General features: G+C 34.2%; 1 long non-coding RNA gene across 2 annotated transcripts; it reads right to left on the bottom strand.

Moving 5' to 3' along the window:
* Positions 1 to 4,511: 4,511 nt before the first annotated feature.
* On the bottom strand, positions 4,512 to 22,179 carry LOC150036801 (uncharacterized). 2 transcript variants are annotated; one of them, XR_016528953.1, is made up of 3 exons: positions 16,535 to 22,177; positions 6,398 to 12,818; positions 4,512 to 6,346 (listed from the first exon to the last, which is right to left on the bottom strand). It is a non-coding gene; the product is annotated as an uncharacterized LOC150036801 (long non-coding RNA). The 2 variants fall into 2 exon arrangements; XR_016528952.1 differs by having other exon boundaries at positions 4,512 to 12,818; positions 16,535 to 22,179.
* Between the last annotated feature and the right edge of the window lie 625 nt (positions 22,180 to 22,804).

The raw sequence follows: 22,804 nt of genomic DNA on the forward strand, positions 1-22,804 counted from the left end.
CAAATTTTCGCCCACCTGAATGTTCGCATACAAAAATTATGCCTCAAGCCACCTCCGTCGGGCCCGATAGCCGTTTGGGCACCAAATGAGTTCTGTTCCCAAACCGTCTACGCGCACCACTTTTTCTCATCGTTCTGAACCCCTGGGTCCGTTTTCAAATTTTCGTCTGCCAGAAAGTTCGCGCACAAAAATTGGGTCCAGGTCACCCCCACTAGGCCCGATAGCCGTTTTGGGCACCAAACAAGCTCCGTTCCTAAAACCGTCTACGCGCACGACTTTTTCTCATTATTCTAAACCCCTAGGTCTGTTTTCAAATTTTCACTCGCACACACAAATTGGGCCCCGGGGCACCCCTGCCGGGTCCGATAGCCGTTTTGGCACCAAATGTGCTCCATTCCCAAAACGATCTGCACGCACGGCTTTTTCTCATCGTTCTTAACCCCTGGGCCCGTTTTAAAATTTTCGCCTACTGGAAAGTTTGCACACAAAATTTGGGCACCCCCGTCGAGCCCGATAGCCATTTGGGGCACCAAACGAGCTTCGTTCCCAAAATCTTCTGCGCGCACGACTTCTCATCTTTCTAGACCCTTGGTCCGTTTTCAAATTTTTGCCCATCCGAAAGTTCGCGCACAAAAGTTAGGCCCCAGGGCACCCCTGTCGAGCCCGATAGCCGTTTGGGGCACCAAACGAGCTCCATTCCCAAAATCGTCTGCTTACACTGCCTTTTCTCATCGTTCTGAACCTCTGGGTCCATTTTCAAATTCTCTGGAAAGTTCGCGCACAAAAATTGGGCCCCTAGGCACCCCTGCGGGGCCCAATAACTGTTTGGGGTACCAAATGAGCTTCGTCCCAAAACCGTCTGCGCGTACCACTTTTTTCCATCATTCTGAATCCCTGGGTCTTTCAAATTTTCGCCCACCGGAAAGTTCGCGCCCAAAAATTGGGCCCCGGGGCACCCCCGCTGGGCTCGATAGCCGTTTGGGGCACCAAACAAGCTCCGTTCCTAATATCGTCTGCGCGCACAGCTTTTTCTCATCGTTCTAAGCCCCTAGGTATGTTTTCAAATTTTCGCCCGCCGGAAGGTTTGCGCATAAAAATTGGGCCTCGGGGCACCCCCGCCGGGCCCAATAGCCGTTTGGGTCACCAAACGAGCTCCGTTCCAAAAATCGTCTCGCGCACGACTTTTTCTCATTGTTCTGAACCCCTGGGTCTGTTTTCAAATTTTCGCCAGCCGGAAAGTTTGCGCACAAAAATTGGTTCCAAGGTCACCCCCACGGGGCCCGATAGCCATTTGGGGCACTAAACGAGCTCCGTTTGCAAAATCGTCTTCACGCACGGCTTTCTCTCATTGTTCTGAGCCCCTGGGTCCGTTTTCAAATTTTCGCTCGCAGGAAAGTTCGCACACAAAAATTGGTCCCCGAGGCACTCCTGCCGGGTCCGATAGCCGTTTGGGGCACCAAACGAGCTCCATTCCCAAAATTGTCTCCGCACAGGACTTTTTCTCATCATTCTAAACCCTTGGGTCCGTTTTCAAATTTTCACCTGCCTGAGTGTTCACGCACAAAAATTGGGCCACAAGGCCATGGTATGTTTTCTAAAATTTTAATTCACTTGCTCTAAGTCCAAACATTGTATACTCATATCTCCATCTAGGAAGTTTTGGACTTTCAAGACAACATTGACTCAAAAGTTCATACTTCCATTTAAGGTCACCCTTGGTCTTGCAATTTCCTCCCCAACAATATTCTCATATAGAGCAAGATCAGTGGACATCGTTCATCAATGAATGATTGAGTGAAGAATGGGATGTAAGTTATTCACAATAAATTAAATGTCAACATTATCATTGTTTTGATAGGTAACTTCAACTAGATTTGTTGTACAGGAAATCAGTCGTCTTCAAAAAGAACGACGTGCGAAATGTGTATATAATCATCACATTTCTTGGAAGGGTTATGCGAATCTTGCCCAATAATTTGTAAGTTTTTCTAATTAAATTAAATCTTTTACTCTAATATGTTTATGCTAATTAAATATGTATGTTCATGTAGAACCTATCGAATGATCCTTCTTATCGGGTGACTTTATGGAAAGAAGCAAGAAAAAGAAAAAAATAAAGAATACTTTGATGAAGCTACTTGAGAATGTGCCAATCAAATTGTATGTTTATATTGTGCAAAGTTAAGATGACATAATATAATGTTTAAAACTTGTGATGATATAGATATTGTGTGAAAATTGTAATATGGTTTACAGGATAAATCGGCTGAAGCCTATGAAGGTGAAGATGTTTTGACCAAAGCATTGGGTACAGAGGAACAGGTGGGACGTGTTAGAGGAATGGGTGATTTTGTTTCTCATTCCCAATATTTTAAATTAGTAAAACCAAAGTCCTTAATGAGCCAAGAAATTGAAGGAGGCTCTAGTGAAAAAAATGTTTGACATGGTAAATTGTCAAGAGAAAGAACACACAATAGACAATCTCATTAGTCCAAATCATTTGTTGGAAGTGTTGCACTAAGTGCATTTGAAGAAAAAGATACTAAGAAGATGCCTAAAGAAGATATAGAGATAATTTATTTGTTGTGACTTTTGAATTTTAATCATATTAGACGTGTTTAACCATGCATGACATAAGTTCTTTTAAATTTGGTAAGGGGACACCATGCCACTTGGCTATAGGAACTGTAGATAATATTATTGCAATAGCCACAACATTTGATGATGATGTGTCATGCTTAACTGTTAAAGTTCTGATTGACATTGCCATTGGAGAAGATTTGCCTATACCAATTCATGTGAAGGGTAAAATAGAGTCCTTAAATCAAGCAATGGGCAACTTCGTAACATGGCCTCGTGAACTTGTAGTTATGGTTGACGAGAAAAAAAGTATGCCTTTTTTTCAGTATATGAGTTTGGTTATTTATTATTTTTCCTACTTTGAATTTTTGTAACTTTGGTTATGGTAGGACCATTCAACAATTAAGAGCTTTCGCCAGTCCTGCAAATATACTGATGCCAATGGTACCATCAAACTCTTGAATGGACATGCCATGCATAACATGAATGATGTAGACATGATCCGTATCACTTTGGACGAGCATATAACATGGAAGAGACAATTTATTTATTTAGGTTGCGATGATCTGATCCAATGTTGCAATATGGTTGAAATAGGCTACATGTGTATTTTGACATACATTGCGTAAGTATTACTCATCTAGATTCACTCATGTATACTTTGTTTCATGTTTAAATAATAACTTTTACTTTGTTTAGGTATCTTTGGGATGAATGTGGTCGTGATATTACGAAGAAGTTTTTTATAATTGATCAAGCAAGAATACCGCCACATGTGAAGTCTCAAGATATTTGATCCAGAAATTTAGTCAATCAACTAGAATTGGCTAATTTAGACCAATTTGTCCTTATTCCATATAATACAGGGTAAGTAAATACAAGTTCTTAAGTTATTTTTAATTTGCATTATACACGTACTAATATTTCAAAATTGTTACTTATTATAATTATCATTGGATATTGATTGTAATCAATTTACAAGAAAATTGTGTTTATGTTTTGGACTCTCTTCGAAGTAAGGTTCAAGAGGATTTTCATGGAGTTCTAAATATGTAAGTGTAATTGAACTTTCTTAGTTCTTAGTCGAAGTATTTATGTTTAACTAATGTTTTCAAACTACTTAGTGGATTGAAAACATGGCAAGCCAAACACGATCTCCAACACCATCAGTCTTCTCAAAAATTGAAACCTATATAGGTAAATTTGCATTCATTTGTTAACCATTTATCTAACCATGATCTGTTTATTGGAAGATTTATGTATAATATTTTTGTGTTTATGGGGTATTTGGTGTTAAGTATTCATGGAATTAGTACTAACTGATATTTGTGAATGAGAGAAATGATAGCTTGGTGTAAGTATTTTATGAAAGTCTGTTATTGTTATGCAAATATTGGTGATTAGTGTGTTTATTTCATATTTGATGAGTATATGTAATGGATTGGAAATATTGATTCTTGTTTGTAGATAAATTCATAGGTGGAAGACAAATATTGATGGCTTGCCATGCAAATTTTTGTTTATATACTTTTTAATAAAAAAACAATGACGGACATTTCCTGATCCAACACGAGACATATAATGTCGTTTTTAACTTCTTGACCGAAAAAATGGATTCGACAACGGAATTTAAAAAAAAGGACAATAATTGTTAAAACGGATAGATTCTGAGCTTCAATGTCAGTTTAAAGGGCTTCATTTGATTCTTGGTTTTCAGTTGCAATCGACATTAAAAGGCTTTAATAACACTATCTTTAATGTAGGTAACAATGAGCTAAAAATGAAGAAGATGAAGAGGAAGAAGAAGTACACTAGTGTTTTAACATGGTTCGACTAAGGGAAAAGGCCTACTTCCATGGGAAGACGTGTTTTTGAAGAAAATGTGAGTACAACCTATTTGTTTTTTCTTTTCTTTGTATAAAAACATTACGTACTGAGAGCTTCTTTTTATAAATGTCTAAGGGAGATCAGTTTTTACATGAAATGTATAAAAGAAAGAACACGTAGCCGTTGGATTTACTTTTTCAACTCTCCACCTTAAATCTAGCTTTATATTTTCTTCAAGTGTCTTCAGATCTGATCAATATTATCCTTTTCAGGTACGTCAAAGCCTATCAGCTCGAGGTACTTTTGGAACTTTAACTTCGACACAGGTTTTGGGAGCCTGTCTGCAAGATTGTCAAAAGTATGATGTCACACCCCCTCCCTAGCCTTAGCCCCCAAGACTTGGAAAGAAGCATGAGGATATACCAGTAGTATTCCAAAACAACATTTTAATTTAACATTTCTCCCCTTATCTATTAAAGATTTTAACATGTTTACAATAATCTATCTAACTTTCATACATAGAGTTCAATTTCCTATATTCTTTTATCACATGATCCGAGCCATGCCCTGAGAATTTACCAAGTCCTAGTGTTTTGGTGGTTTGTAGACTCCTTCCTAAACGCTTCGCTTTGCCACCGGGGGGGGAGAGAAGGGGGATATAAGAAAACATTTGGAAGAGTGTGAGCTACTAAGCCCAGTGAGTGGTGCTTTTAAAATAATAATCTCTTTGCAAAACATATTTTTGGGAAATCAATCACATAATCACAATTCTAGTACAATTTATGCATGGTCATGTGTACATTCATTCAATCATCATCCTCCAGTTCCATGCTATACTTGGCAGTTTATATCATGGACATATTATCAATCATAACAACATTTTATGGAAACTTTCCTATAACCCACTTTTTCCGCCAATGTGCATATCGACAATTCGTTTCCCGCTAGTCATGCTTAGGTTACTTGACTATGTTTTCCATCGGTCGTCACTGACTATTATTTCCCGCTGACCAAGGCCGACTATGTTTTCCCGCCAAGTACCTTTTTTAAGCATGCTAACTTATGTAGTCCGGGTATAATCTCAGTTTCCATAGAAATTTCACAAACAATATCATGGTAAACAACATAACATCATAAGCATGCATTTTGCACTTACATATGCATTTATCCACATATCAACACATAAAACTAAGTAAACACTCACCGCAAGCAAGTTTTTCCACTAAAATCACCTTGAGAATATTTTCCTGAGAATTCCTCCATATCAATTAAAATTCCCCAATTAATACTTGTTATATCAATAGATAATGTCAAAATAGCCAAAATACCATTATATAATGAAAATACCAGCCTACTCTACTCCAATTTAGGCAAAATCCTAAAATTAGCAGGTTATTTGGACTGTGGTAGGCATATGGGCATTTGGATGTAGGCAGGGTGGGCGTGCTATGCCGCACAGAGGGCTGATGCGTTGGGCATGCACAATAGCCTATTGCGCTGGGCGTGATGCGTCGTACGACGGAGCAGCTGTGCTGGGCTAGCGCGCGGGATGCGTCGAGCGAGGCACGCGGACGGACGCAGCGCTGCAAGGCATGCGCGCAGGGTGTGGGTTGGCTGTGCATCCAGGCTGACTCAATACCTCATCAACGCAACCTTTGTTTCTTTTGATCTTCAATTAACTTGGCAGCCTAAGAACTCAAATGTAACACTCTAAATATGCTCTCAACACAAGTTTTTTTGATGATGGTATTAATAAATCCCTTTCGTCCAACCCCTCTATTTATAGCCATTCCAAACTCACCTCTTTGTGACAACCCAACTCCTATTTGTCTCACTTTGGAGCTGCCAACACTTAGCCTACCCAGCCTAGCCTTGAGTTGTTCTCATCTTAGCTTGCCAGCCAAAATTCCCTTTTTTGCATGAAATCTCCTTCACCCACCTCCTGCTTAGTGTGATAAGACTTTCATTGCATGAAATCTCCTTTGTCCACCTCCTGCTAGAACTTTGTGTGATCCTCCTTTTTCTACCTAAATTACTTAAATACTTAAACATATTTCTCTACTTAAATTGTTTAAGACTTATGCTCTATAACTATTGGCATCTTTCCTTAGAGTTTTTCCACCAATTAGCTTTACCTTTTGTCCTTAACGCATAGCAACTCACCCTTCCTTCATCAAAGTCCCATTTAGCCATCGCATGAGTCGGCCATCACCAACGCATAGGGTGGCCGCGCACCCTCGATGCATAGCTTGCTAGGTATGCTTGCTCGGCCTACTAAGCATGGATGCACGATGTTGACCATCGACGCATAGGTGCGCTGCCTAGGCGCTTGCGCGCTTGGCCGCATAGGCACGTTCGGTTGCATAGGCACGCTCGGTCGCATAGGCGCGCTCGGTCGCGTGGGTGTGTCTCGCCGCATGGGTGTGCACTTGGCATAAGGCATCGACGCATGGCTGCTCGGCATACTTGGTAGCACTCGACGCATAGGATGGGCGTCCGACTTGCCCGTTCGACGCATAGGTAGGGGGCATACATGTTCGATGCATGGGCTGCGTGCTTGGCCTCGACGCATGGCCTGTGCGCTTGGCCTCGACGCATGGCCTGTGCGCTTGGCCTCGACGCATGGCCTGCGCTCCTAGCATGCTCACTCGACGCATGCCTCCAACGCATACCGTGCTTGTGTCCGCATGCCCTTGCGTTTGTTGTATGCAAGCCCTTGGCCATTTTTCAAGTCTTCTTCCTTCCATCCTCCTTGCACTCTTGTGTTCAACATATTTAAGCCTCTCATATGCGTTTGGTCTTTTGGTCACCTTTTTGGATAATTTAGTATTAATGTTTTTCACTCTTTGTCCCAATATCCTTACTTAGGATTTTTTTCTCTATTTAACCTTCCACTTTAGATTTAGTGTTAGGGTCTTACATATGAATCTTTAAAATTTGTATCTCTCCATTTTTAAGTAATACCTATGTAGAACCTATTGAATCACAAATTTAGCTGCAAATCTTCTCCAAATCTTCTTGTGAACCACCTCAAGATCTTCCCTACTATTCTCTTGGAGCTTTAGATTGAGTTGCAGGACTCAAAATAAGCTTGAATGAAGGGAATTTGAAGAAGAACACACTAATGCACCACTTGAAGAACACTTTCTTCAACTCGAATTTTTCAACAAAAGCTCAACTGATGCATGCTTGAATTCCACTTCAATCTTCTCTATATATTATAGGACTATCATGCAAAGGAGAAGCCTGCATGAGATGCAGTTCATGCTTGGAGTATTGAAGCTAGAGTCGAGTGGGTTTGGTGTGAGCTACTTGAAGGTGAGTGGAGAAATCCAACTTTTCTCTTTTTTCTCTTTTTCGATTTTTTCAAATTTGATTTCTAAAATCAATTTGATTTTCAAAACTAAAAATTTTATTAATTTTACAAAATTAATTTCATAAATTAATTTTTCAATAAAATTAATAATAAATAATTAATTAAACAATTTAATTAATTCCAATTAATTCAATATCAAACGTTAAATTAATTTTACATAAAATCCACCTTCATGAATTTAATATTTAAATCATATTTAAATATTAATTAATTCTCTAATTGCGTTTAATTCAAAACTTAAACACACAATTATATCTCATATAATTACTAATTTCCTTAATTCTAATTTGAACATTTCAAATTAACTTATCACGTTGTTCTAAAGCTAATCCATTTACGAGCACAAAGGTCTCTTGTGGACTACAAAACATGGACTCCAACGATCCAAGATTAATTGACTAAACTTCTTACACCGAATTAACTCCAATTCGTTAACTAATGGGTCACTCCACTAAAGCCCATAGTTGCACTCTCTTCACTGTAGACATATTATGTCCATTCAATATAACCATGATTAGTAAGTTAACCCTTCACAAGTTATTCGTGATAATGGCTGGGTTAAATGTCCGTTTTACCCCGAGATTACCTCTTGTTCTTTAAGTCCCACTGATCCTCTAATGAACAATTGATTTATGATCCGATCAACAAACTGAGTCCCTCTCACGCCAATGAGAGGGTGGGACCCCTTGTTCAAGACCCAGAGTCAGCACTTAAGGGAAGAATCTCTCTTATGTGAATTCAACCATTGAACCATTGCATGTACTTAAAGGACCAATTACAAGAAGCAAGGCAAATAAGATTCAAGAGGAATTCACACTACATCTTCAAAAGCAAGGCAAATTACAAGAAGCAAGGCAAATTCAAAGAACCGAAAAATTATTTTGAGAATTTTTTTTTTATATAATATTACTTCAATGAGTCAAGAAGAGAATGGCATGAAGATGACACAGGAAAAGTCCTATATTTTGGAAGATGACACGGTTGTCAAAAAAAGTGTGTAAATTTTGTGAAGAAAATGCTGTCAAGTGTGCACTGCATGGGGAAATATGATGTCAAACCTTGTCAAACATGCATATCTACTTTGCCGCCTTCTAGAAGAGATATTTAAGGCAATTTGAAGCTTTCTACGTTCCTAGTTTATCATTTAGACTTATAATTTAGTATGCAATTAAGTTTCAAGTTTCTAGATGTTATTTTCTACAATTTATAAATAATTGTATTTAAATGACTTTTGAATTTCTTGGTCTATCCACGACCATTTGGCCTATAAAATGGCTTGTAATGTTCTTCAAAACTCAGATTATCCATAGTAAAAAACCTTGTACTTATTCAACCCTTTGATGTTGTCTTTACTTTCAAATATTGCTTTAGATTTGATGTTTAAATTAATTCATTGGATTAGTCTTTATTAGGCTAATTCTGTTGTCTTAGGATCTAAGAGTGACCAGAATAAGTCACCCAACCTTACTTATATACTATAGATCATTTTGACTATTTGCTTGAACCTGATCCACTTTTATGTCTCTACATAAAGTTCAAGTACTCATGTAATAGTCATGAATCTTTTAATTTATTGGATTGATTTCTAAAACGAAAATAAGCAATACATATATTCAATAACAACTTATTGAATTTTCAGAAATAAGTTTTATTGTTTACAAACCACGAGTTTTAAGACATAAAACCCAACACCCAATGCCTTTTGCCATGGTTGGACATATGTCTGCTCACAAGGCTAGCTAAGTAGGATAGATCAGGTCTTGTTGAGACCATGAGGTATATCAATAGGATGCTTGATTAATGCTTAGGGTAGATGAGCCTCTGTCTCTCATATTGTCAATGCCTCAGATTTTTCTTTATTCACCTAAGTCTTTCATGTCAAATTCTTTGCTCAAAAGGCCTCCATGCAAGGAGCATATCATCAGCATATAAAAGTAAGTAGCCATTTCCTTTATAGGTGGTAGAGTTTATATATGCATACATGTCATGAAAGCTCCTTTGAAACCCCGGGCTAGCAACATAGTCATTAAATCTTCTATACCAGCATCTAGGGACTGTTTAAATCCATAGATTGACTTGTTCAAGATGCAATACAAGTCTTATTTTCCCTTAACTTCATAATCTTGAGGTTGTTGCATATAGATTGTTTCTTTTAGATACCCATGTTGAAATGTTGTTTTTACATCTAGTTGATCCAATTCAAGATCACGTTGGGCTACCAAAGATAGAAGAAGTTTGATTATAGTGTGTTTTACAATAAGAGAGAAGATTTAAGTATAGTCAATATCTCTGAGTAAAACCCATAGCAAATATCTTGCCTTATATCTAGGCTTCTAATCTTTAGTGATACCCTCTTTTAGTTTGAAGATCCACTTTGATTAAATTAGTTTGCATCCTTTAGTAAGAGAAGTAAGAGACCAAGTGTCATTAACCTTTAAAGAGTCAATTTCCTCATTCATAGCCTCAATCCACAATCTGGCATCACAACCACCCAAAGTTTCTTCAAAAGTGGTTGGTTATTGATCATTAGGAGCCACAGTGGCATTCAACACAAGATTCATGTAGTTTGTGTCTGCATATCTGGCTGGAGGAACTATATTCTTCTTTTTCTGTCCCTTGCTAGAGAGTATTGACTTAGATTAGGAGGACATTCAACACCCTCTACATGAACACTTGATGCTTCCTCTATCTCTTCTATGTTAGAGTTAGGATCTTGTTCTGTAACATTCTCCACCTCAAAATTAGTGGTATAAGTTGTTGTTTCTTCTTTAGGACTTTTCTAGGTATAAGTTGATGTTTCCTCTATCTCATTTTCTCTAAAGGTAACATCCCTACTGATTATAAATCTTTTCTCAGTGGGATGCCAAAGTTTGAGCCCCTTCACACCTTCCACAAAACTAACAAACATAAACATAGCAGCTCTAACTTTAAGTTTCCCTTGATTATGATGAGCATACCCAACACAACGAAACATCTTAAGGTCATTTAGATTGGGAGGGTGTTTGGTCCACTTTTCTTCAATTTTAAGATATTTAGGGAGGTGTGAGGACTTCTATTTAGTGTACACTAAATAGGTAGTTGCTTCAGCCCAAAACTTCTCTTCTAGGATGACATCTGACAAAAGAAACCTTATTCTTTCCATGATAATTCTATTTAGCCTCTCAGCTACCTCATTATGTTGAGGGGTTTGCTTCATTGTACTGTGTCTTGTTATTCCATTTTCTTTATAGAAAAGGTTTAAACTCCTCACCATAGAACTCCAGACCATTATCAGTTTTAGGGTATTTGATTTCCTTTGTTGCCTATTTTTCTATCATTGATTTCCATTCTTTAAATTTTCCAAAAACCTAATCCTTTGTTTTTAGAAAATACAACCAGCTTTTTCTTGAAAAAACATATGTAAAGGATGTATATACCTTGACCACTTAGGCTTGTAATTGAGGTTATCCCCCATAAGTCTGTATGGATGTAGTCTAGCATGCCCTTTGTTGTATGCTATGCTTTGATGAATGAATGTCTTTTAACTTTTTTCAACACACGGTGTTTACATAAAGACATTTTATTACTGATCTCCTTGGGCAAAATTCCTTGTTTGGATAGGGCATTAAGGCCTTTGGAGCTAATGTGAGACCATCTGTTGTGCCATAGGTCCGCCTCTGTTAAATCTGAGGTGATAACAACATTAGCTTCTAAGTGTCTTTATATTTTCTTCAAGTGTCTTTCAGATCTGATCAATATTATCCTTTTCAGGAAAATCAAAGCCTATTAGCTCGAGGTACTTATGGAGCTTTAACTTCGAAACAGGTTTTGTGAGCATGTCTACATGATTGTCAAAAGTATGATCTTTTAAAATTTGTATCTTTCCATTTTCAATTTTGTCTTTGATGAAGTGATATTTAACATCAATGTGCTTGGTTCTACTATGATATTTTGGACTTTTCGAGAGGTGAACGGTGCTCTTATTTTCACAGTAGATATCAACTACTATTTGATTCAATATGAGATCATTCACCAATCCTTTAAGCCATAAACCTTCTTTGATTGCCTCTTTAAAAGCAATACATTATGCCTCTATTGTTGATAAAGTCACTATTGATTGTAGGGTGGCTTTCCAACTAATTATATTTCCCTTAATAGGAATATATAACCCAATAAGGATCTTCTTTTGTCATTTTCCTAAGCAAAGTTCTTAGTCAACATTCCCAAACTAGGTTAAATTCAGATTCCTCTGACCTTTGATAGGTTATTCTAGCATCCTTTGACCATGTTAGATATCTTAGTATGCACTTAGTGGCTTCCCAATGATCAGTATATCAGCATGCAGCGGAAGCAACAAGGATCAATAAGCATTCTAATTCACTAATTTTGGCTTTAAATAAAGCATGCTCATATAATAATAAGATGGTTTCAAGTAATACCTTTGTAGAACCTATTGAATCACGAATTCAGCTGCAAATTTTCTCCAAATCTCCTATGAACCACCTCAAGATCTTCCCTACTATTCTCTTGGAGCTTTAGATTTAGTTGTGAGACTCAAAATAAGCTTGAATGAAAGGAATTTGGAGAAGAACACACTGCACCCACTTGAAGAAAACCTTCTTCAACTCGAATTTTTTTAGCAAAAACTCAATGGATGCATGCTTGAGTTCTACTTCAATCTTCTTATATCGTAAGACATCATGCAAAGGAGAAAACTGATCGAACCAACTGATCTCGCTGGATCTCGCTCACTGAACTGATTCAATCTTACTGTTGGCTCATCGACTTGCTTGAATCTTGCTAAAACTCGATCTCTCGTTGAAAACCGGCTCAATAATCTCGCTCAAACTTGATCTTTCACTCCTTGCTCGAAATCTCGCTCGAAGTTGATCAAGATCTCGCTCGAACTCGATCTCTCCCTCGAAATTCCATTAGAATCTCGCTCGAACTAGAAATCTTGCTCAAAATCTCGCTTGAAAATTCCATCAGAATCTCGCTAGAAATGAAATCTCGCATGAAACTTTGTCAAATCTCACTGCTCGATCATGGAATCTCGCTGGAAATATAAAAAATAAAATTAAAAGAAACTAAAACAATCTCGCCCAATAACATTAGAAAAACAATAATTACCAAACAATAGTAGGACACGAATTAAAATGTCTAAAAGAAATTTAATATATAATAATCTACTAAAAAAGAAAAGAGCTAGATAAGTGTAACAAAAATAAAATAAAATAAAAAGTAAAACTAGAAGATCACTCACATAAAAAAGAAAAAAGAAAAAAGGAGGAAAAAGAAAAAAAGAAAAAAAGCAATACATAATTTTTCAAAAGAGGTAAAGGAAAATTTTCCTGAAAAGCAAGGTGCAAATGTTTACTACAAGACAACAAGCATAAATATAAAGATGACCAAATCTAACCTTCATTAACCACCCTAAATTTCAACCACATACATAATAATAATCTTCATATGAAAATAAAATTAGAAAAACAGAAGGTACACATTATAGCTAAAAAAATAAAAAAACAATAAGGTAGGGATAAGATGAAATAGAAAATTTGATTCTCGATCAATTAATTTTTCTTACACCACCTCAAATTTACTGAATATAAGAGAGATAAAGGGCAATTACATTCTTAAAGAGACAACAATATAGAAGTAGAAGAATTACTGCTCAATAATATTTGAAATAAATAATGTAATAGAGAATTTACCTTAAGAGCACTAAAGTTAACTAACAAATTGAAATAACATATAAATTTTTAAGAGAAAAAAGTTTGAAATGTTTGACTACTTCTTTTATGAATTTTTTTTTTAAAAAAAAATTAAAATGAAAAAAAAATTGAGAAATTATTTTTGAATGAGGTTTTGAAACAAAATTTAAAGTAAAAAAATTGGAAAATGTTTTTGAAAGAGAGTTTTCGATAAAAAAAAAAAAAGGAACAACAAAGTTTGAGAAAATATTTTGAAAAACAAAACCAGATTTGAAGTGGAAAAGATTAAGAATTTTTTTTTTTGGAATGGAGTTTTGCTGAAACAAAAATTGAAAAGAAAAGTTTGCGAAAATGTTTAAAAAGAGAGTTTTTCGAAGAAGAGAGTTTTTGAAAAAGAAAAAGGTTCGGGAAAATATTTGAAAACAAAAAATGTTTTGGAAAGAGTTTTTGCAAAAGGATTTAGGAAAATATTTTTGAAAGAGATTGAATGTTTTATGCAATGAATTTTTGCAAAAAAAAAAATAATAATAATAATAATAAAGAAAAAATAATGATGAGATAGGGGTTTTGAAAGAAAACTTAAAAGTGGAAATAGTTTTGAAAGAGAGATTTTTTCAAAAGAAAAATTAAATTGGAAAAACGAATTGAGAATATATTGTGAAAAAAAATAGTTTGCAGCAAATATTTCAGAAATAGTTTAAAACCCAATAAATAAATAAATAAAAGCTTCGAAAAAATATTTTGAGTAGAGTTTTTGAAAGATAACGCTCTTGAAAAAAAGGAAGAAAACAGTGTGAGAATATGATGAGAGTTTTTTTTAAGGAGAAAGATTTTGCAAACAAAAAAAAAGGTACAGAAATTTTTTTGAAAAAGTATTTTGAGAAGTTTTATGAAAATGAATTTTTGCAAAAAAACAAAATTGAATCTAAAATGCTTTGAGAAAATGTTTATATGAAAGAGGGGTTTGAATGAAGTCTTTTTTGGTACCATCATAGATAGGTTTTGGGTCTAGTCTCTATTTAGTACTGACTCAAAATGTTGCACATTAAATGCTTAAGTTAAGAATTAAATTTCAATTTAGTCTCTAAGTTTCAAAAGATTACAATTTTATCCTTGACATTTAAGTTTTAGTTCAATTTGATTCCTATGTTTCAAGATTTACACTTTTAACTCGATTATTCCCTAAATACGCATTATTTATATTAATAAATTAAAAATCATTAAAAGAAATTAATTAATTAAGTAACTTATAATATATATATATATATATATACCAAAAATAATAAAATAGAGAATAAAGAAAGTGAAAAATTGTGAACAAACCATATAATGTACCTAACTAGAACCAAATACCAAACAATTGAATCAAAAGAGTGAAGAAAATGTCAAACAAAATAAATAGATAAATTCCACTTTGGGTCCAAAAGAAATATATAATATTTCTTACCTAAAAAAATATTGAATGAAAGAATAAAAATGTGCAAAGAATAATAAAATAGAAAAAAAAATAATGTGAAACTAGATGAGGATATTTGAAGAGTCTATACATTAAATTATGGTAGAAAGCAAATAAAATAAAACTAAATGAATGTGCCCATACAAAAAAGACAACACAACATAGACTAAGGGTGAAAAAAATTAAAACCTTATCCATCAATGGAAAGGTAGGTGAAAAGATAAATAAATTCTACCTTTGTCCAACACATAAGAATCTATTTCTAAAAATGACCAAATGAATAAAATAAAAACGTACAAAAAATAAATAACAATATAAAAAATTAATACAAAAACTGAAGCTAAAGATGACACATAAAAAGGTTAGAAAAAAAAACCATCCATAGTGCAAAATACAACTATGCCAAAAGAAAAAATGAATATACTTCTAAAAATGACCAAATGGGTAAAATAAAGAATACAAAAAATAAATAATAACAATATTAAAAGGAATATAAGAACTAAAACGAAAGATAATAGCTGAACCATCCATAGTGCAAAGGGCAACTATGCCAACAGACAAATAAATGCTACATCCCAAAGAAATAAAATATAATCAAATAAGTAAAAGAAAAAAGTACCAAAAATAATAAAAGACACAAAAAGTAATACATAATATGTCAAGAGAGTTATAATAACGTATATCATTGAGCACAAAACTAACAAATCAACTAATAAATTTAAAAAAGTGAAACTAATAAGGAGAAGAGAGTGATAATGTTACACTATAAAGGAAATGGGTGAGACTTTTTGAACCCTTATATAGTGCAAATACAACCCAAAATATCAGTGTAAAACTAAAAGAATGTCACACAAAAAAGAGACCATACAAGAGGGGGAAATTGGAACAATCCATGGTGCAATAACATTAAAAAAATAATGATGTTGAAATAATAGTAGAACCAAACAAAATAAAGCTAGAAGAATAAAAAAAGAAAATAAAATAGAGAAAAAAAAGTGAAATTTAGAAAATACCAAAAATATAATAAAATAAAGAATATAAAAAAGGGAACTAATTAAAGAATGTCACATTATGAGACAACAGAAGAAGAGAGAAATTGAAAAATCCATACTAGAAACAATGTAACAAACAACCAAAAGAATGTCATGAAAAATAGAAACGGTGAAAATAATTAAACCATCCATGCAAAAAAGTATTAAATAAATTATACTTAGTCCCAAAGAAGTTTAATTCAATATTCTACTTTAAAAGAAGAAAAAAAAATCTACCAAGAATAACAATAAAGTGAAACTAGAACATCATTCATATAATTAACAATCTACATCTGGATCAAATAAAATATAACAGTGAAACAATAAAAAATTAGAACAATCCAAAAAGTCACATATTAAAAAAAAGGAAAGAGAGAATGAAACAGAAAAAACTGTGAGGGAAAGGTATGGAGATGGAATTAAGGTGTGTGTATTAATTAAATCCCTCTTTCGAGGGATGTCGATATGAAATTAACATACTCCATGATACATAATTAGAATAATAATCACGTGCAATAATTAAGGTTAATTAACTAAAATTGAAGACAATAAACAAGGGTAAATTACTTACCATTGGATGCGTAGGAATGAATATTTGTAGTAGACTAGAAAGCAATGAGCAACAACAACAGCTTTATAGAGTACTACTCCAGATATGGGGAAGTGATGATTAGTCTTATCTCCATATAGTGCATTCTGAACAAAAAGCCAACTGATACTCTTGCATATGCAAAAGGGCGAGCGGTCACTTACAACAAAAATATGAAGAAAGCAAGCTAACTAAACTAATACAATACCTGACATAAAGCATAATAAAAAGGGGTTGGATCGGGCATGTAGCCATGGGCAACAGACCCTGGACAAGATGACCGTGACACTCCCCCACTTAATTGGTTGACATCCCTGTCAACTGACCCTGCTCGAACTCGGCGATTGCTGGAACTGCATTCTTCAAGTCTTCCACGCGCTCCTAACTGATTTCTTTGTCAAGGAGGTCCTTCCACTTCACTAAGAACTCTTCAGTTCTCGTCTCGGTCATCCGATACGGTGAGTACATCTATCCATAATTTTTGTAACTTCCCTTTCAACTGAATTCTTCATCGTGACAGGTGGGCGCATCAATATATTCCGTTGCTCATCATTGGGATCGGGGGTGATAGGGCTTCAGGATACTCACATGGATGACAGGGTGGATCTTCATCCATGAGGGTAGCTGAACCCTATACCAGATTTTCCCGACCTTCTCAATCACTTCCACTGGCCCTTCTTATTTTCGTACTAGACGTTGGTCTCTCTGGCCTCAGAAACGGAACTGTTCTGGTCGCAGCTTGATCAGTACTTTAGCTTGAAACTCGAGGGGCCTCCGCTACTTATCAGTCCACTTCGTTATTTTTTACGCTCTTTCTAGACAGGTGCGAGCTATTTCAGAGGTTTGGCTCCACTCCTTGGTGAAATTGTGTGCCTGAGGGATTTTGCCCGCATAGGGATGGTCCACCAGATGTGGCATGAGTGGTTGTCTGCCGTACACTACCTCGAAGGGCGTCTTTCTAGTTGCGGAACTTTGTTGGCTGTTGAAGCTGAACTGAGCAATATCTAACAACTAGACCCAGTTCTTCTGTCTAGCATCGATAAAGTGACACAGATATTCCTCGAGCATGTTGTAAAGCGTTCCGTCTGGCCGTCTGTTTGGGAATGGTAGCTAGAGGAAATGTTCAGTGCTGATCCCAATATCTTTAACAATTCTGTCCAGAAGGTCCCAGTGAATCTCCCGTCCCGATCACTAATAATGCTCACGGGGATGCCCCATAATTTCACAATGTGCTTGAAGAACAGTTGGGTAGTCATCACAGCTGTACACATCTTCGACGTTAGGATAAATGTGGCATATTTTGAGAACCAGTCGATGATACCAAGGATCGATTCAAACTCTTTAACCTTGGGCAAATGGGTGATGAAGTCGAGAGACACACTTTCCCATGGTCTAGAGGGCACAATAGGGGCTCCAAAAGACCCGTTAATTTCGCCCTTCGACCTTATCTTGTTGGTAGACAAGGCAAGTCTTGGTAAATTGCATGACGTTATCTCGAAGGCTCGGCCAATAGTAACCTTGTTTTTGATGGAACACGAGACATACGCAGTGGAATAAGGATCTAATTACACTCTAATTGCTTTTAATTTAAAGAAAAAAAGCATGCAATTGAAGGAAAAAACAGTAAATTAAAGATTACTTTTGAAGCTCCCGAAAATCACTTTTCCTTGCTGAATCTCGACCTAAAATCTTTCAAACCACCACTAGATTTGATCTACTATTCTCTGGACTCAGAACCAAATTGTGGGACCCGGTTGATGAAGAAAGCGGAGAGAAAAAGAGATGGAAAAGAAATGTTTTTTTGGGTTGGGTTTTGGGTTATGAATTTTCCTTAAAATAGTATTTTTTTTTCAGCCCAAATTTGAAAATTTTTTTGGCAAATGGGTAAAATTTTTAATCTAAATTCAAATCCCATACTTATAGAAAAAGGCCATGCAAAAATTGCATGAAATCAATTCGTAAAAACCCAACACCTAGAATCCACTATCTAAGTGGGCTTAATGTCTCCACTATAAGCCAACACCTAACCCACTATTTTCTTAGTGGAATTATCCAACAAAAGTTTGGATTTTTCCACTAACTTTAGTCATAGGGCAAAATAGTCATTTTGTCAAAGTCAAACTTTGACCAAAAAGTCAAGATTTTGACTTTTTATGATTTTTTTGTGTTGACTAATTTTGACCTCCCGAGCATGAATCCGCATTCATTTTCTTGAAATTAAAATCATATTTGAATATAATGTTGGTCAAAGTTTGACTTTTCAAAGTCAAAAGTCAACTTTTTGACTTTTTACATCTTTGACCATTTCCATTATTTTCGAGCTTCCGAATATGAACGTATCCACATTCTTGATATTTAAATCATATTTAAATATTAAAGCTATATCTCTAAACTATAAAACCGACTACTATATCACATATACTTGTCGGTTTCTCTCTCTTCACCTAATTCGAACAATTCGAATTATTCTATCATACTGTTCTAAGTTTATTCCATATGAGCTAGTAGGGGAACCTAATGGACCTATAGATCATGGGCTCCAACGATCCGAGATTAGCTGGCTAAAACTCTTTTAGACGGAGCTAATCAACATTCGTTAACTAACGGGTCATTCCACTATAGTCTCGTAGTTGCACTCCTCTCACTATAGATATATTTGTGTCCATTTGATATAACCATGATTAGTAAGCTAATCCTTCATAGGTTGTTCTTAATCTCAGCTGGGTCATAAAACCGTTTTACCCCCAAGACTACATCTTCTTTTTTAAGTTCCATTGATCCTCTAATGAACAATTGGTTTAAGATCCAACCTATAAACCGAAACCCTCTCGAGCCAAGGAGAGGGTGGGGCCCCTTGTCCAAGACCTGGATATAGTATTAAAGGGAACAATCTATCTATTATCCCTATAATGGGTAGGAGTGAATTCCGTCTCGCACCCTATGTTCCCAGCTATCCACCTGATCTTACCCCAGAAATGGGAGGCTTATTGGGCCAGCGATAATGAGCTGCCCTAACCTATGCAGATTTAAGGATAATTCTGAGTGAACAGGATTTCATAGTTAGCTCAGGATTAAGATTAAGTTACCTAGGTCATCAATTAACAAAATAGTTAGTTTTATACATTAAACGACATTTAGAACGTAAAAAGTGACTATTTCCTAGTTTAGTCTTATGTAAACTCTTTATATAGAACGCCTCAACTTTCATGTCTCCAAATGAACGATTCAGGATCATATCGTTTGTTCTAACTACAAAGTGGGGTGCATCTATAGTGTCCCCAGAATAAGGCGCTCAACCTTATTCATATACTATAGACCATTTTGGCTATATATTTGAACTCTATCCACATTTATGTCACTACATAAAGTTCAAACTACATTAAATAGCCTCATGACCTTAGTTTATTGCATTCAAGATTACAATTTCAATAACAACTTTATCAAAAAATAAAATAGAATATGTTTATTAATTTACAAACTACAAGTTTTAGGACATAAAATCCAACAAACTCCCACTTGGACTAAAACTCCTAGTGGAGTATCACAATATTGAATTTAAGTGATATGAGTACAATAAACATATGAATACAATAAACTAGGGCATATTCCCAAAAATTCTCCCACTTGTCCTAGTTTACAAACTTCGTAGATCTAGACTCTGTAGGTGACCTTCAAACACTTTAGTCGTGAGGGTCTTTGTAAAAGGATCATCAATGTTTTGCTCAGAAGATGTTTAGAAAATAATTTCAAAAAGGGGAATAATACCTTTTTAGTCCCCAAGTTTTTACTATAGTTTCTATTACCTTAGGTTTTAAAATGTTATACGTTTAGTCTTTAAATTTTGAGTTTTGTTTCAATTTAATCCCTAAATTTCAAAATGTCTTTTCAATTTGGTCTAGGATTTCAAGATTTTACATTTTTAATCTCAAATTTCTATTCATTAATTAAAAACATAAAGTAGAATTTTAAAAACAATAAATAAAATAGTGAAACTTAATTAATTATAATCCTTTTAATAAAATTTATTAACATAAAGATAAAAGGTGATTATTTAGTGAAAAATCGGTTTAAAAGTTTAAATCTTGAAACATAGGGATCAAATTAGAAAAGAACTCAAATGTCAAGGGTGAAATTGTAGCATTTTGAAACCTTAAATACTAAATTAAAACAGATCTCATAACTTAAGGATTAACATTTTGAAACTGTTGGACTAAATAAAAACTAGATCTAAAACCTAGGAACTAAAAAAAAAAATTTTTCTTGAAAAATGTTTGTGTAATAAATTTTGCAAAAATAAAATTTAAAAGAAAAAAGTTTGAGAAAGAGAGTTATCTAAACAAATTTTGAAGTCAAGAGTTTTGAGTAAATGTTGGGGAAAAAGAGAGTTATTTATTATTATTTTTTTAATAAAAAGGTGAGCTGAAAAAAATAAAATATTTTGAGAAGTTTTTTTTTTTTTTTTTTTTTTTTTTTGGGGGGGGGGGGTTGTTTAAACAAAATTTTAAGTGAAAAAAAGTTAAGAGAAAATGTTTTTGAAAAAGAGTTTTTTTAAAAAAAAATTAATTAAAGAAAAAGGAAGAAAAAAGTTTTGAATATTTATAGAAGTAAAAAGGAGAGAGATTGAAAAGATTTGAAGAAGGAAAAGTGAAGAGATCAAAGAAGTAGAAAAAAAGAGCATTTAAATTTGAGAAAAAACCCCAAATAAAATACCCAAAAAAAAAAGAATTCATGAGAGTTTTAGAGAATATAAGCCATTTGAAATGTTCTCATAGAAGCGAGCCCACTTTTACTCTCGTATATGGGTTGTGAGTCATCTGTAAATGTCATTTTTGTCAAAGTGATCAGATATGTCTATCATCGATAGACTCGACTTAGTAGTACAACAAAACAAGATTAAAAAAAAAGAAAGAAAGATAAAACTACTTTTTTTTTTATTTAGTACAATAGAGGTGGGGGATTCAAACCAAAGATCTACTACCGTATGTCATTTGAACTAGGCTCTACTATCATATGTCATTTGAACTAGGCTAACTTCAACAAGATAAAGCCATTAAAAAAACATATATAAAAGGTATATCCAACCAAACAAGAAAACTAAAATAATATCACACATCAAAGAGACGTTAAAAACTTGAACAGTTCAACCACACCAAAAGAACAAAAAATACCAAAGAAATAAAATATAACAAAATCTAGTAGAAGTAATCATCAAGAAATATATATAAAACTAACACATCAATATACTAAATAATAATATATGACCAAATAAGATAATATAACAAAAGTGGAGTCAAAGAATGTCACATAATCAAACAACAAAAGAGAGAAAAGAGTGAGAAACATTTGAACAATCCATAGTCACTTAATAGAGAGGATGAAAAAATATTAAACCATAAATTCCACATTTGATCCCAAAGAAATAAAATAGGACCAAATGAGTTAAATAAAAAAATACAAAAATAATAAAACAGAGTATAAAAAAATGTCCACATAAAAGCATCCACTGTTAATACAAAAACTTCATTTGGTCCAAGATTTAATGTTTCAAAAAAAGACCAAATAAAGAAAAAGGAAAAATAATAATTAAAAAAAAAAAAGGAACACAAAGGCTGAAGCAAGCCTAACAAATCAATATAAGAATAATCAACCAAAGAAAATAATACACAAAAAAATGAAACTATAAAAATGTCATAAAATGGACAGAAGAAAAGAATAGAAGACAAAAAATATACATATAATTTCATAAGAATAATTCATGATATTTTGTCAAGAAGGTAATAAGAAACTAATATAAAAAGCAGAATGATCACTAAAAGGGAAAAATTATAATTATTTGATCAATCTATTCAAACAAACAAGTACTGTAGAACTAAAATAATGTCCCATAAAAGAAACATATTATAAAAATATGATGTGTAACAATGCACAAATTAAAACTAAAAAGCAATATCAAATAATAATAGAACTAAGATATGATGTGCAACATTTAACTAAAGCAATATACCAAAGAAATATATTATAAAAATATTATGTGCTTGCACAAATTAACACTAACAAAGCAATATACCAACTATTACACACAAAGTAAAACAAAAATAGAAGAGAGAGTGAGGAATTAAATATTAGACCCAAAAAAGGATTTAACTAAGAGATTATATATAGTACTCCTAAAAAAATAATATGTAACATTATGCACAAAACTAACGAATCAATATAATAAATAATATAGTAGAACTAAGAAGAAAATAATAT

The sequence above is a fragment of the Benincasa hispida genome, chromosome 4 (genome assembly GCF_027475165.1).
Source record: "Benincasa hispida cultivar pf3 chromosome 4, pf3_genome.v1.1, whole genome shotgun sequence".
NCBI classification, from domain to species: domain Eukaryota; kingdom Viridiplantae; phylum Streptophyta; class Magnoliopsida; order Cucurbitales; family Cucurbitaceae; genus Benincasa; species Benincasa hispida.